Source organism: Orcinus orca, chromosome 13 (assembly GCF_937001465.1).
Source record: "Orcinus orca chromosome 13, mOrcOrc1.1, whole genome shotgun sequence".
In the NCBI taxonomy this organism is placed as follows: domain Eukaryota; kingdom Metazoa; phylum Chordata; class Mammalia; order Artiodactyla; family Delphinidae; genus Orcinus; species Orcinus orca.
In genome coordinates this window covers 55,954,040-55,969,762 of record NC_064571.1, presented here as the reverse complement: position 1 = coordinate 55,969,762, position 15,723 = coordinate 55,954,040, and the positions used below count along the sequence as shown (strand labels likewise).

Genomic DNA, 15,723 nt, shown 5'->3' with positions numbered 1-15,723 from the left:
TAATACTTAGGTTAAAATTACAATGAGTGGTAAGAGAATTTTGGGGAATATGGATTTTTGATGATTTTTCACACTGTGGATTAGGAGCATTGAGTAATTGGGGATATGAATAAGATTCCTAGAAATTGAGAAAACTACAAAAGTGTAATCTGGATTACTACCCATCTCACTATCCTGTACTCAAACTGAACGGTGAAGGTAAAATAGTGTCGATTTGGGGAGTATTGATTTTTATAGTTTTTGCTTGACTGTCATAAAATTTATAAAGTAACAGAGCTTGTCATCAGCTTCTAGCAGCTGATCTAACAAGTACAGGTGAAGAAAAAGATACATGGGGGCTTCCCTGGTTGCGCAGTCGTTGAGAGTCCGCCTGCCGATGCAGGGAACACAGGTTCGTGTCCCGGTCCGGGAAGATCCCACATGCCGTGGAGCGGCTGGGCCCGTGAGCCATGGCCGCTGAGCCTGCGCATCCGCAGCCTGTGCTCTGCAACGGGAGAGGCCACGGTAGTGGGAGGCCCGCGTACCGCAAAAAAAAAAAAAAAAAAAAGATACATGGGGTTCATAATCTGTTTTTTATTCTTGTCTTTGTTGGTGATACTTCTTTACATCAAAACATTGATTTAAAATAAAATAACTTTTGATCTTTCCAACTAATTTAAGTATGCTTATATCTCTGATTAGCCATTTTTGAATCTTTTTCAAATGAAACATTTCTAAGGTGATTTAACCTCCTTGTTTAGATTTGACTTGAGTTACACTTTTCAGCATTCTGTCTCTCTGGTTTGTCCCCAGACCAGACCACCACCATTTAGACTAGAGTGATTTGATTAGGTAGTTGAATCAGTGTTATAAAAATAAGTCTTCACTGAATTCTTGATAAAGGTATAAAGCTTTCCAAAAGTGTAGTCTATCTACTGTAGTTTCGTTTCTCAGGTGTTATGAAGATTTTGAGATTTAGTTTTTAGTATCATCTAGCAACCTAGGAAACAAATACCATGTGGTAGCTCATACCTTTTTTTTTTAAGTTTTCAAGTGTTTTATTTCTCCTCTTAAGTTTAATGTTAATGACAGACATAAACATTTTGCTCTGAATTATGGTAAGCCATGACACAGAATTTCTCAAGTAAATTTTTTTTTTCTTTTACTACAGCTAACTTCTGACCACATCTGCAATATCTTAACATGATACCCTTCGTAATAACTTACTGAAGAACCCAGTAGTTTAACAATCAATTGTAGTTTTAGCTTGTTCATATATTTAGACATTTAACATGATTTGTAACATTTAAAGCATAGTTTGCCAATTTCATGCTTTTATGACTTAATAAGTAGTTTAATAGTAACTTGCTAAAAATGGATTCATAGTTTTCTTTTGGAGTATGTTAAAATATCAAGATTATATTTATTGGCTTTAAATTGATTTATTTCTTGAAAATTAAAGATCTTAAAGTTAAGAAACATAATGCTAGTTGGAAAACTTGTTTTGCATCCTTTTGAATAAAAGAAGATCTACTAAAACATGGTCTGAAGTTTAGATGAGAGAGAAACATTGCAAGACTTGTATTTAATATTAAGGAACTTGTTTTACTTTTAGAGATGGGACCAATTACTGGTAGTGATATAGGGAGGGTAAGACCTGTGTCTGGTATTGCTGGTGCTTTTTGTCTATGTAGAATGATCTCCATTTCAAAATAGACTGTGAATGAAAAGTGCATTTGTATGAAAGAAATATGAAAAACCTTTTCTTTCATGGAAAACTGTTGTCAAATGTGGTTATGTTATTAGGTATAATCAAGTTTGTTATATAAGAAAAAAGCCAAGTGTATAGAGTTTGTTTGATAGGTAGTACATACCTGAGAAGTAGGTTTGATAAATTTGTGAAGTTCTGAAGGATTTCAAAGAACTTTTAAAAGCTTGAGGGTAATGTCACTGATTCTTAAGTATAATTGCATTTTCTTGGTGTAGGTATGTATAAGTGCGCTCCTAACCTTGAAAAGGGATGGTTAATAGATGTTCTTATGAATAGGAGAATCTAGGAGTGTCCATATTACTCATGGGTGCTTAAGCTATTTTGGCAAAGAGTTTTTCTTTTTCCCTTTTCTGATTAAAGCAATCAACTCTAAGTTAAGGAACTGGTGCTATCTATTGAACACAGGTGGCCCTTCCTAGTCTCTTACAAAGAGCAAATAATTAAACTCAAAGCAACTCTAAATGATAGAATGTGTGGGAGATCAAGTTTAGATATGAGAGGCTTCTTGTTACTTTTACTTCTCTAGGCTACCAACCCATTGAGAAGTAAAAAAATTCAGTAGAGCTTAATAGTATTTAGTCTGTGGGCTACCCTCCTCTTACGCCCCAATTATTCTTGCATTCAGAGTGCCTTCTAATATGCAAGGTTCCATTCCAGGCAGGAGGCCCAACAAAATAGACACAATCCCTGCCCTCGGAGATCTTCTGTTCCGATAACAAACTCTTCCTTAATTTACATTACAACTCTGCTTCCTTTGTGGATGATTTAATTATGAGTGGGATTTGGCATGTATGGTGTTTTCTACACTTTGCTGAGAAGCTATGATTAGAGCTTTACTATTTTTGACAAGAGAGAGGGAAGAAGAGTTTTTCTGTAACTGGACAAAAACTGGAATATGAAAAGAGGAAGTAGGAAGGGGGAAATATTGTTGTACCTAAGATTAAAATGTGAGCCAAAGATAAAAAAAAGAAATCCCTACATTAGGCATGAGGGAAGCTGGGGGAAACACCATGTACTGTCCAACTTTGGATAGAGGGGTTCTTGGACAGGAGAATGGGAGAAAAGATGGGAAAATGGGAGGAGGGTAAACAGGTCTTTTAACAAGTCTGGTTTAAATAACTTGGGATGTACCTATAAAATATATGTTATTATTTGTGTTTAGAAAAGACCCTGTTGTTTCTCTTCTTTTGCGAATATAGCTGAAAGATTAATGGTTGGCCAGTAGTGTCTGAAATACTGTCACTGATTTGTGACTGCTGTTCTGTCTCTAGTTATAAGACCGTTCTCTTGAAGATAGCTGATGGAGTCAATCTGTCTCTTAGGTTTATTGTGCTCATATTGATCTGTATATAGCCACTGCGTCCCTTAATTCCGTAGTTGTGGTATATTACTTGAAGTTGTGTCTTTGTCTTCCTGCATTGTAAGTTTCTGGATGAGGATGTCCTCTTGCACTTATGATGAAGTAGGTGCTTAGTTTTCTACTTCTGTTCTTTAACTTTACTAGTGATGATCCAGTTTGGTAAAGATGGCTCTTCTTGAGTTTACGCAAACATTGCACACTTATAAGCATGAGAGATCTTTGATGTTTGTTTTTGTTTTAATGCATAATGGTCTTTTGCTTTCATTAGTGAGTCATTGAGTTAGAGTTTCATGTGATCTTGCTTGCTGCAGTGAATTGAGATCGATTTTTTTATTTTAAAGCAAATCAACTTGTGTTTATTTCAGTGCCCCAATGTAAAAATGAACACTAGTTCCATTCATGACCTAAGATACCTCCTTTATAGCACTCAAATAAGCCTTCAAATTTCTAGTTTCACTTTTAATGTGTTTATCACTTTTATCAAAATTGATGTGCAAAAGAACTTGTACTTTTGAATATATTAAATTTAGTACTGTAATTCAGACCAGGTTCATGAAGCTGTTCAACATTTGGACATCTTTGAGTGCCTGTATTTTAGATGGAAAAACAAGACAAAAACAACCTTACTTGATTTCTTAAATTATCTCTTATAATTGGGTTTGTTTATATGATTCAGAATTTAATTAAAGCTTTGGTGGTTCTAGGTCCTAAATGTAAGGAAACTGAGTTTAACTTCTTTATGTTCAGCTCTTCTGGAGTGTTTTGAATCAAAATGTGAAAGTGAAATGGTAACTTTTAGCTCAGTACATAATAGAGTTAAGTTTTACTTTCATTTTGTTTTTGTTTTATAAAATCTAACTCTAGTTCATAAGGGAAGTAGAGGCTTATAAGGATTAAGTGATGATTTAGAATGTTATTGCTCTTATCTTATATCTTGAGTCTTTTTCTCAGAGATAGGTTTGTATTTTAGTTCAGGTTATTTGCGGTTGTACTTTTGATTTGTGTTGCTTTTTCTGCCTCTGTCTTTGCTTACTTGATTTTTATTTAAGTACAGGGTGGCTACCAGGTCTGGAAACACAGATGCATACACAATAAATGGTTTATTGATGTTATAGAATATGTTAAAATAATATTTATGTTTTCAGACTTTATGACCATCCTACAAAGTAGAATTCATGTAGGTGGGTCTTTTGTTTTGGTTCGGATATATATTACATGGCCAAGTTACGGAGTCAGGTATAAGGTATATTTTGAATATAAAGGAGTAGAAATGCATAGTTAATTATAGAGAGCTGTCTGGAATAACACTGACCCTGGGTTTTAAGAGGACTGAAAACGATCTAACAAGGTAAAAATAAGTGTGATGGTTAACTGGTTGTGTGATATTTTGTCTAACAAAGTTTGGGAGATGCTAGATAGCAGTAGCTTCAGGATTATACTTGAACGATGGTCAGAGGTGCTGGCCAAACAGTGATGACATTAAAAGAGTATGTTTTCAGGCCTTAAATCTGTTATCTTCTTAGTCACCTAAGAATGAAAACTGGTCTACATCCACAGACCTAGGTGAGAATTACTGTTTCACAAATGTGCATGAGGCGTCTTTTCCAAAGATTTAGATACATATTTCTGAATCTTTGCTACTCTGTGCTTTTAGGTAATGCTGTAGGATGCTTGGCACTGTTTTGTTGCATATGTTTGTATGTGTATATTAAGTGTAAGAAAGCTTTGTACTAGGAGTGGGCTATGTTTTTGGAAAAAGTTCCAAAAGGAGGAAGATGATTGGAAGCATAGACTCTAAAGTCAGACCACCTGGATTTGAATCCCTCTTCCACCACTCTGTAGATGGGTAATTTAAAGCAAGTTACTTAATGTTTCTAAGCCTCAGTGTTCTTGTTTGTTAAGTGAGGATATTTCATAAAATTGTTGGGTTGGGGTATTCCGGGTAGTCATTACCATAGAGCCTTGGAACATTTGAGTGCTTTCTCTTATTGCTATACTAAATGATATATGGTAAACCAGGAGGCAGAAGACCCTGTTTGAGGTTCCCACTGAACCTTTTAATGATCCTGTGACTTTGTGAGTTACTTATTCTTTCTCCAATTTAGTGGCTTTAATCTGTAATGTAATATTTTTGCATTAAGGCAGAGGGTTGGACCATCTGATGTCTTGAGGTTCTTTTGACTCTTAAATTAAGAGTTCTGGGCTTCCCTGGTGGCGCAGTGGTTGAGAGTCCGCCTGCCGATGCAGGGGACATGGGTTCGTGCCCTGGTCCGGGAAGATCCCACATGCCGCAGAGCGGCTGGGCCCGTGAGCCATGGCCGCTGAGCCTGCGCGTCTGGAGCCTGTGCTCCGCAACGGGAGACGCCACAACAGTGAGAGGCCCACGTACCGGTTAAGATGGAACTTTTACATGCACTTTATAATAATTAAAAGTTTAGGGGCTTCCCTGGTGGCGCAGTGGTTGAGAGTCCGCCTGCCGATGCAGGGGACACGGGTTCGTGCCCCGGTCCGGGAAGATCCCACATGCCTCGGAGTGGTTGGGCCCGTGAGCCATGGCCGCTGAGCCTGCGCGTCCGGAGCCTGTGCTCCGCAGCGGGAGAGACCACAACAGTGAGAGGCCCTGTAAGCAACACAGGGACAACAACTGTGTTAGTTTTGTGTGCAGATTTATCCATGTATCTATATTATATTCTATAAATAGTTGCTGAATAGATTTTCCCATAAAAACAGTATCTTTCAGGGGGAGGAGAATAGAGAGTAAGAAGAGGGGAGGGAGGTTTGCATTCCTTCTCAAAGATTTGATGCTTAACGTGTTAAAGGTATGAACACAAATTTCCTGCTATTCAATTTTTATTTAGTAAGTAAATATTGTCTGCTAGTGTTAGATACTTTGGGGGACAAAGATTATCTGAGTCTGCCATGTGTGGTATGAGGAAAGGAGTAAACGTGTATATGAATTATTATACAAAGTGAAAAGTAAAAATGCTATAAAGGAATATCAGTATGTTTTATATATTAAGAATCTTTATAAAATGTATAAAAGTCAAATGGCAGTATAATTAGATTGTCTTACCTTGTAATTGCCTTGTTCTCACTTTTAGAAATCAGATGCTTAAAAGGAAAAACATCAGGGTTGTGAACTTTAGGAAAGTTTAGGACCTTGAGAGCTTTTAGGGAAACTTAAGACTAATATTTGTGGAGGAGATTGATGAAAAAAATTTAATAAGTATATAATCTCATTGCATTCTGGTGTTTTTATTATGAAAATTTTTAATCCTATGGAATATTGTAACAGTACATTGAGTTCATATATGCCACCACCTAAATTCGATGGTATTTTATATTTTTGCCCTATTTGCTTCATCCATAATCTTGCCGAACCATTTAAAAATAAACTATAGACATCATGTACTTCACCCCTAAATACTTAAGTATGAATCTCCAAAAAGTGACATTTTCCTCAATACTTAAAATATTTTTATCGTACGTAACACAATTATCTAATCCCCAGAAGTCATGTAATCCCCAATCCAGATGTATATAGTTTTTTCCCCTCCATACCAAGGTCCAGTGAGGATCTTGTATTACATTGCATTTGCTGTTGTGTCTCAATTCACTTTTAAATTTAAACACCAGTTTTAAAAAATGACTTTCTCAAGAGACCAATTATTTTGTGAAATGTCCTGTATTCAGAATTTGTCTGTTTTTTTTAAACTTGTTTAAAACTTAACTAAAGACTGCGTTGAATTCAGGTTAAACATTTGGCCGGGATACTTCATAGGTGATGCTGCTTCGTATTACATCACATCAGGAGGTACAAAATGATTGCGTCGCACTATTTGTGGTACTAAGTTTGATTGCTGGGTTAAGGTGGTGATTGCTAGATGTCTCCATGGACAAGAAACATTTTCTCTTTTATGATTACCGGGTAATTCATGGCATACTTTGTTACTATAGAAATCCATTTCTCCTTCAGACTTTGACTTAATGGATTTATTGATTTTTAAAAAAAATTATATTTATTTTATTTTATTTTTATTTTATTTTATTTTTTGGCTGTGTTGGGTCTTCTTGCTGCGTGTGGGCTTTCTCTAGTTGTGGCGAGTGGGGGCTACTCTTCATTGCGGTGGCTTCTCTTGTTGTGGAGCACAGGCTCCAGGCGCGCAGGCTCAGTAGTTGTGGTGCACAGGCTTAGTTGCTCTGCGGCATGTGGGATTTTCCCGGACCAGGGCTTGAACCTGTGTCCCCTGCATTGGCAGGCGGATCCTTAACCACTGCGCCACCAGGGAAGCCCTTGATTTCTTTTTTAAAGATGGATCTTGACAGGGGTTATCAAACCGTAGCTCACTGGCCAAATTTGGTATGCTGCCTGTTTTTGTAAATAAAGTTTTATTGGAACACAGCCATGCTCATTTGTTTGCGTACTGTCTGGCTGCTTTCCCACTACTATGGCAGGGTTGAGTAGCGGTGACAGAAACCATATGGCCCTGCAAAGCCCCGAATATTTACTATTTGGTTCTTTCAAGAATAAGTTTGCTGACCCCTGATTTGTATTCTTCTGTTTTTCTCATTATGTTGCTAGTAGTGGTATAAAATTGGTGTTTTATATAATTGGTGTTTAAGTGTTGCCTCTCCTGCATCCTGATGTTATTCAAGGTATAAAGGTTGCTTTTCACATGATTAAAATTGTGAAGTTTTTGCTTATGTCCCCCAAACCATAAAGTATACCCAGTTATAGTGCTATACATGGTATACAAAATCATATATTAAAACAAATATTTCAGGCATAAAAAGAATAAAGAACATAAAGTACCCACTACCCAGCTTATTTTAGGGTATGGAACACTATCGGTATAGTTGAAGCCCTTCTGTAATCTTCCTGGATACCATCGTTTCTTTCCCACTGTCTTGAATTTTGTGCCTACCCTCACATATACAATCTCCATGTGTATCTATGTGAAAATAGCGTATAGGACTGTTTTAAGATAGTTTATAGTTGCTGAGCATGATTGTATATGGAATTTTTTAAATAAAATTAGCTTTTTTTACTTAACATTTCTGCAAAGTTTTTCCTTGTTGATCTATTCCTCTTTTTAAATAGTATTGCATAGTATCCCATTGTGTGATCATAACACATTTTGTCTAGTGTTTCTGGATGAACATTTGGATTATTTTTGTATTTATATACAATCGTGCTGAAACATAATTTACATCTTTTTGTATATATGTGTGAGAGTTTCTCTAGAGCACAAAGTTACGAGTATAACTGCTGAACTTAGGTTATTCTTATCCTACAACCCACCTAAATATTTTGAAATTCTCTCCAAAGTGGCTGTACCAGTTTATACTCTGGCCAGTGGTATATAAAAGTGCCTGTTGCTCTATGTCAATATCAGTGCTGTCCTATATAAATATAATGTTGGTCATACATGTAACTTAAAATTTTCTCGTAGTTACATCATGTATTTTATGTTTAACAGCAAGTCTCAATTTGCATTAGCCACATTTCAGATTCTTACTAGTCACAAGTGGCTAGTAGCTACTGTATCAGACAGCACAGCTCTATATCCTTGTCTCCATTTGGTACTGAGAATCTTCCCCCCCTCAATGTAATGAGAGAGAAATTATGTTTCATTGTGACCTTAATTTTGCATTTTCCTATTACTGTGAGGATGAACATTCTCATATGTTTATTGGCCATTTAAATTTCCCCTTTTGTGTATTTGCTATTATCATTTCCCCTATTTTCTATTTTCTTGTTGGTTTTTTTCTTTCTTTAAAATTTTATTTGTTTATTTTTGGCTGTGTCAGGGCACTCGGGTTCTTCGTTGAAGCAGGCGGGATCGTTTGTTGCCGGCGGGTTTTCTCTTCTCTAGTGGTGGTGCGCAGCCTCCAGGGCGTGTGGGCTCTGGAGTTGAGGCACCGCGTGGGCTTAGTTGCCCCGCGGCATGTGGGATCTTAGTTTGCTGACCAGCGATAGAACCGGTGTCCCCTGCATTGTAAGGCGGATTCTTTACCACTGGACCACCAGGGAAGTCCCTGTTTTTTTCTTAATGACAAAATCTTACAGGCATAGATATGGATTTACTTTGCCATTAGAATGCTGGTGTTTTTGTTAATCGTGTTTAAGAGTTTTTACGGATTAATTAGACAGTATCTCTATAAAATGACACATTAAACATTTTAACCTAAAGCCAGTTTTAAAATGACTCCAAAAGTATTTGGATTGAAGTGAATCCTTGGAAGAATAATGCTTGAATGGTTATATGAGGGAGAGAAGGGGGACACAGTGATTGCTTTATACTTAAGAATCCTTTGTGTATATTTGTTTTCCTTCCCTTTGCTCGGGGCTTAGTCTTGCTGCTTCTTTCCTTGACTCTAATCTCAAGGACCCGTAGGAAGAGCTAGGCGGAGTGGATTCTGGCCTAGAGCCAAAGATGCTTTTAAAAAGGGCTGTGGGGCTCCACTGAGGTAGGGAGTTGGGGATGCTTTATGCTGCATCTGGAAACAAACCAGGTGACAAATTCATTAGTGTGTCCTCTGTCTGCAGTTAAGTGGATGTAGTTGTCTGGGTGCTTTAAATGTGAAATGCAAAAAGTAAAATTCCTGGAAATCCAGAACTGCCTGTACTTAATAAATGTTACAGTGGATGATAGGGGTTAATCAGTCTTCCAATATAATATTTTTGTGAATGTTGGAATGGCTGACAGGATATCTTTTCTGGAAGAAGTATTTTTTACCTTACTGTGTATTTTACTCAATACTTGCTAGGTGCCAAGGTCACAGATTAGGATGTGAGGGGATAAGGAAGGTGAAAATGTTAAAAGGAATATGAATGATTGTATAGGAATGGTGAGAGGGTGGGGTGAAAGGTTGAAGAAGGCATCAAGGAGGAGATGTTATTTCATAGGCGTGTTGAATGATTTGGTTAGCTTAAAGAGATAGGGCAAATTGTGAGGTGGGAGTAAGCATGATGTACGTGGCCTGTGTAAGTCCTCGGCTGGGCAGGTTAGAGAAGGTTCCAGACTGGATATTTTGTACTCAATTTTAGTTGGGGAGTGGGAAGCAACTTTATCTTTTGGGAACAGGTAAGGTATGTTTTAGGGAAATCAAGTTGGTGGTAATCTGTAAGGTGGATTGAAGGAAGGGGAGATTGAAGTCAGGGAGACCAATTAGGAGGCTGTTAGATAATCCAGAGAATAGGTCATAAGGCTCAAGATTATGATGGAGGACAAGTGAGATACTTAAATGGAAGATGTGTTGGGACATGGTGTGCAGTGACTGGATTTATATAAAAGATTTATGGTTTCTAGCCCAAGTTACTAAAAGAGAGATTACGAATAGGTAGATTAACAGGTAGTTAATACAAATAGTAGTTAGATTGGGATATGAAGGTGGTTTGGGGGCAGAGATGAAGATTTTGGTTATGTTATGTTTAAAGAGCTGTGTACAGCAACCAAGCTTAATGATTAAAATCCAGACTAAAATTCATCTGAGAAGTCAATCTAGAAGTGATGGTTGAAGCAATGAGATTGGATCAGAGGGCAGATACTATGTTTTGGGTTGAAGGCTAATTACTGTTTTGGGGGGCCCACTTCCCTCTTGAATTTAGGAGGCTGAAGGAAAAAGTATGAACATGAATGATTGTGTTTTGAATTCGAGTGTTTTGAAAGTCAGCAGAAGTGTCAAGAGTTTCAGGAAGGGAGGAATTATCAGTAGTGTGAAGTGCCACAAAGTACCTTGTCTTGAGAAGCCTCCTTTTTAGGACCAGACTGATATATGAGCTAATTTTTTTGAGCAGGAGCCTATTCTGCCAAGCAAAGCATCAGTGTTTGAGTTGTTTTGCCAGGAATATTGGGGACTTTTGTACTGATATGGTTATATATTGTATCTTTTTCTTATAAATTTATTTACTTTATTATTTTTGTCTGCGTTGGGTCTTTGTTGCTGCGTGTGGACTTTCTCTAGTTGCGGCGAGCAGAGGCTACTGTTTGTTGCAGTGGCTTCTCTTGTTGCGGAGCATGGGCTCTAGGCACGCGGGCTCAGTAGTTGTGGCATGTGGGCTTTAGAGCTCAGGCTCAGTAGCTGTGGCACGTGGGCTTAGTTGGTCTGCGGCATGTGGGATCTTCCTGGACCAGAGCTCGAACCCGTGTCCCCTGCATTGGCAGGAGGATTCTTAACCACTGCGTCACCAGGGAAGCCCTGATAATGGTTATATATCTTGAGAAAATATTCTCTGTATGAAACATTCTAGATAAGTTGTTCATACTATGACCATGTTCCAGGCTAAAGTAAATTCACTTTGGTGAATATTAGGATTATGATTGTACTTTAGAGTCATGTTCTGTTCTACTTCACTAATTTCTTATAAACATAGCACTAAAATGATTAGATAATCAAACCTGCAAATAAAATTTTCTCCAAAAGCTTCATGAAACCTTTGCTCTCTGATTTTTATTTATTTATTTATTTTTACTTTTTGTAATCTGGAGTCATTTATTTAGGATGGAGAAGAGGACAAAGAACAACCAGAAGTAAAATCATGTAGCCCTGAACTTATTTTTTGTCATTGCTAATTGAAAAACTATTGGGATTAGGAAGAGCAGTTATTTTATTCGTGAGCTGCTTTGCTGAAGTTAAGAAAGGTCATTTCTGTCAATATGTATGAAGTCAGTCTTGTAGTAAAATGAACAAGCATAAAATCATGACAAAGTCCAAGCTACCTTTAGCCCTTGTTTCATCATCCAGGTAGTCAAATACAGGTAGGACATGAACTCCCTCTGATTTCAGCAGCTTGAGCTGAAAAAGACAGTGTTAGGGTCAAGGGGGAAAATGCTTTAACCTTATAATATCAAGCTTTTAATGGACACATGCAGGTAGCTGGTGATGTGTTCTTTATACCAGCCTAAACTACTTTCTTTGGGCTTTCCTCAGCCTTCTTCCAAATCTGAGGGCCCAAAATTTTCAAGAGCCATGGAAGCAATAAAAAGGAACAAGCTAATGATAAACACAACATGGATGGATCTCTGAAACATTATGCTAAGTGAAAAAAGCCAGACACAAAGGAGTACATACTGTATGATTCTGTGTACATGAAATTTTAGAAAAGGCAAAACTACTCTGACAGCAGATGAGTGTTTGCCTAAGTCTAGAGGTGATGGGGAGATTATCCTCAAAGGGGCACAGAGGAACTTTTTGGAGTGATAGAAATGTTCTGTATATTGTGGTGGTGGTGGTTACACAAGTGTATATGTTTGTCATAGCTTGTCAAATTGTATATGTAAAATGGGTACATTTTATCATACGTAAAACAACAGCAGCCGGGGTCTTCAGCAACAAGGACAAGTTGGGCAGCAGAATGGAACTTTATGGATTGGACTCTAATCCGAGGTTTTCGTAGTGAAGTGACCTGTTTTTTGACAGTAAAGCTATCTAACACTGGTGTTACGTCTTCATGTGTCCTAATAGGGAGTTATACATATGAGAAGGTAATTCAGACAAATGCAGTGGTTTTACTATATTGGGAATATAAGTAAACATGTATATATATAAAATCAACTAAAATGGTCTGATAATATCTAGTTTATTTAAAACTTTTTTTTGGTTTGCTGGTTTCAGAAGTCATTGAAAGGATTTCAGAAATGAAAAAAGCTTTTAAAGAATATTTAAATAGTATAGTTTTGCCTAGTTGGAAAAACTTCAGAGTTCAATACATTATCCATAGGACAGTCATTCTCTTAAACATCAGATAGTTTCTAATGTCAGTTTATATATGAATAGTTGATCTGGGACATAAAGTGTACTTTTTTTTGCTATTTGAACATATCTGATTTTTATGTATTATGTTGCTTATGATAGACTAAGGTATGATTTGTGGATTATAATGATAATAATAGGTAATACTTGTAAAGCACTTTATGCTGGACACTGACCTATGCAGTTAGCCTGCACTGTCTTTTTCAGTTACTACAACTGCTCTGTGATATAGATGCTTTTATTACTCCTGTCTCTTAGATGAATACATCATGGCTTTGAGGAAATTAAATAATTAGGTCAGGGTGACACAGTAAGTGGTTGAGCTGGCATTTGAATTCAAGTTTACTTCGTTTTAACGCCCATACCTTTTTGTTTTTATTTTTTTTAATGTAAAAAAGAAGTCTTGAGGGGGGAGTGGTAATTTAAAAGAGAGGGCATGACTTGGGGTTTCTGCAGATCCTGTGACTCATAATAAGTGTACCTTTGGTACCAAAGAACCTGACATTCCTAGCTTTTGATACCTCATGATGGCAGGCAGTGCTTCATGGATCTGGTCATGATGGCCGTTGGGAATGAGGTTTCTGTCATTCCTAAGGTCTTTCACGCAACATTCTGGCTCTGTGCCTTCAGGAGACCCTTTCTCCTCTTTCGCTTCCTCATCCTCACGTGCTTATGTCATTGTCTCAAATCAGGTTCCCCTGGAAGGCCTCATGGGAACAATATTTCCTGAGTTCTTTCATGTTCATAAGAGTTTGTTTATGCTCTTGTACTTGAAAATCAGTTTTGCTGTATGTAAAATCTATGAGAAAATTTCTTTCTTTGCATATCTTAAAGTATCATTGTTTTCTGGCATAGAGCATTGCTGTCAGTTTGATGAAAATCTGACAAAGCCTGAATGCATATTCTTCACAGTTCAGATATGCATGTAGTCTAGTTTTTAGAGTACACTGTACATATCCAAGCAGTGATATGTTTTTGTTTTCTCATTAAATTGGCAGCTAAAACGAAATGCCACTGTCAACAAAGCTGTTTCCATTTTATGACCTACTTTTTCCTTACTGAAGGACTATGGGAGGGATTAAGAACTGGTACTGTTACCCCAAATTTGAAATTTTTAGCTATGCTTTTGAGTTAGAACAAGAAATCTAAGTTATTCTCGTATGTGGTGAACTTCACTTATAAATTCATTTCACAAAATCTGACTTACTGAGTTGTTTTCATAATCTAATCTAGAGCTATAGTTTCCAAATTTGGGGAGATTCTTAACACTACGCAGCATATTTTCATCAGTAACATCTCTTTATTACTGGAGCTGGGTGTAGTCAAGGCCTAGTTACCCAACTATAATGAAAACTGTTAAAACTATCAATTTAACAATTATTCAGACCCTTTTGAACTTTCCATATCTACTATTATTTCAAAAATCTTAAACAAATGCCACTCATATAAGAATTCACCAGAGTTGATTTGGAGGCAGAGAGAACTTTTGATTTAATTCTGAAAGCATTAAGAATTGGAAGGAAGGATGAGAGCCAAATGTTGTGTTTAGTGAGAGGGAAAAGTATTCTTCCTTTGCTTCTTATTCAGAGACTAGTGTTTAGGATTTGATGCAGATATTTGTGAAAGAATATGTTCTTTAAGGCTCTGGATTGGTATTAATACTGTGTGACTCACAAGTCCCAAGCAATAAGCTTTGTGGGGGTTTTTTATTTTTATTTTTTTAACATCTTTATTGGAGTATAATTGCGTTACAATGGTGTGTTAGTTTCTGCTTTATAACAAAGTGAATCAGCTATACATATCTATCTATCTATCTATAGCTATACAGATATATCCCCATATCCCCTCCCTCTTGCGTCTCCCTCCCAGCCTCCCTATTCCACCCCTCTAGGTGGTCACAAAACACCGAGCTGATCTCCCTGTGCTATGCGGCTGCTTCCCACTAGCTATCTATTTTACATTTGGTAGTATATATAAGTCCATGCCACTCTCTCACTTCATCCCAGCTTACCCTTCCCCCTCCCCATCTCCTCAAGTCCATTTTCTACATCTGCATCTTTATTCCTGTCCTGCCCCTAGGTTCTTCATAACCTTTTTTTTTTTTTAGATTCGATATTTGTGTGTTAGCATACGGCATTTGTTTTTCTCTTTCTGACATACTTCACTCTGTATGACAGACTCTAAGTCCATCCACCTCACTACAAATAACTCAATTTCATTTCTTTTCATGGCTGAGTAATATTCCATTGTATATATGTGCCACATCTTCTTTATCCATTCATCTGTTGATGGACACTTAGGTTGCTTCCATGTCCTGGCTATTGTAAATAGAGCTGCAGTGAACATTGCGGTACATGACTCTTTTTGAGTTACTGTTTTCTCAGGGTATATGCCCGGTATGGGGTTGCTGGGTCATATGGTAGTTCTATTTTTAGTATTTTAAGGAACCTCCATACTGTTCTCCATAGTGGCTGTATCAATTTACACTCCCACCAGCAGTACAAGAGAGTTCCCTTTTCTCCACACTCTCTCCAGCATTTATTGTTTGTAGATTTTTTGATGATGTCCATTCTGACTGGTGTGAGGTGATACCTCATTGTAGTTTTGATTTGCATTTCTCTAATAATTATTGATGTTGAGCATCTGCTCCGTTTTTCTTTCTCAAGATTGCTTTGGCTATTCGGGGTCTTTTGTGTTTCAATACAAATTGAATATACAATTCAATACAAATTCAATACAAATTGTGCCATTTTTCTAGTTCTGTGAATAACGCCATCGGTAGTTTGATAAGGATTGTATTGAATCTGTAGATTGCTTTGGGTAGTATAGTCATTTTCACAGTGTTGATTCTTGCAAT

The 15,723-nt window shown here is 37.2% G+C and overlaps 1 protein-coding gene across 5 annotated transcripts in view; it reads left to right on the top strand.

The window, feature by feature from the left end:
• Positions 1-15,723, top strand: part of PPM1B (protein phosphatase, Mg2+/Mn2+ dependent 1B) — a 98,926-nt gene that overhangs the window by 3,249 nt on the left and 79,954 nt on the right. The window lies entirely within an intron of this gene.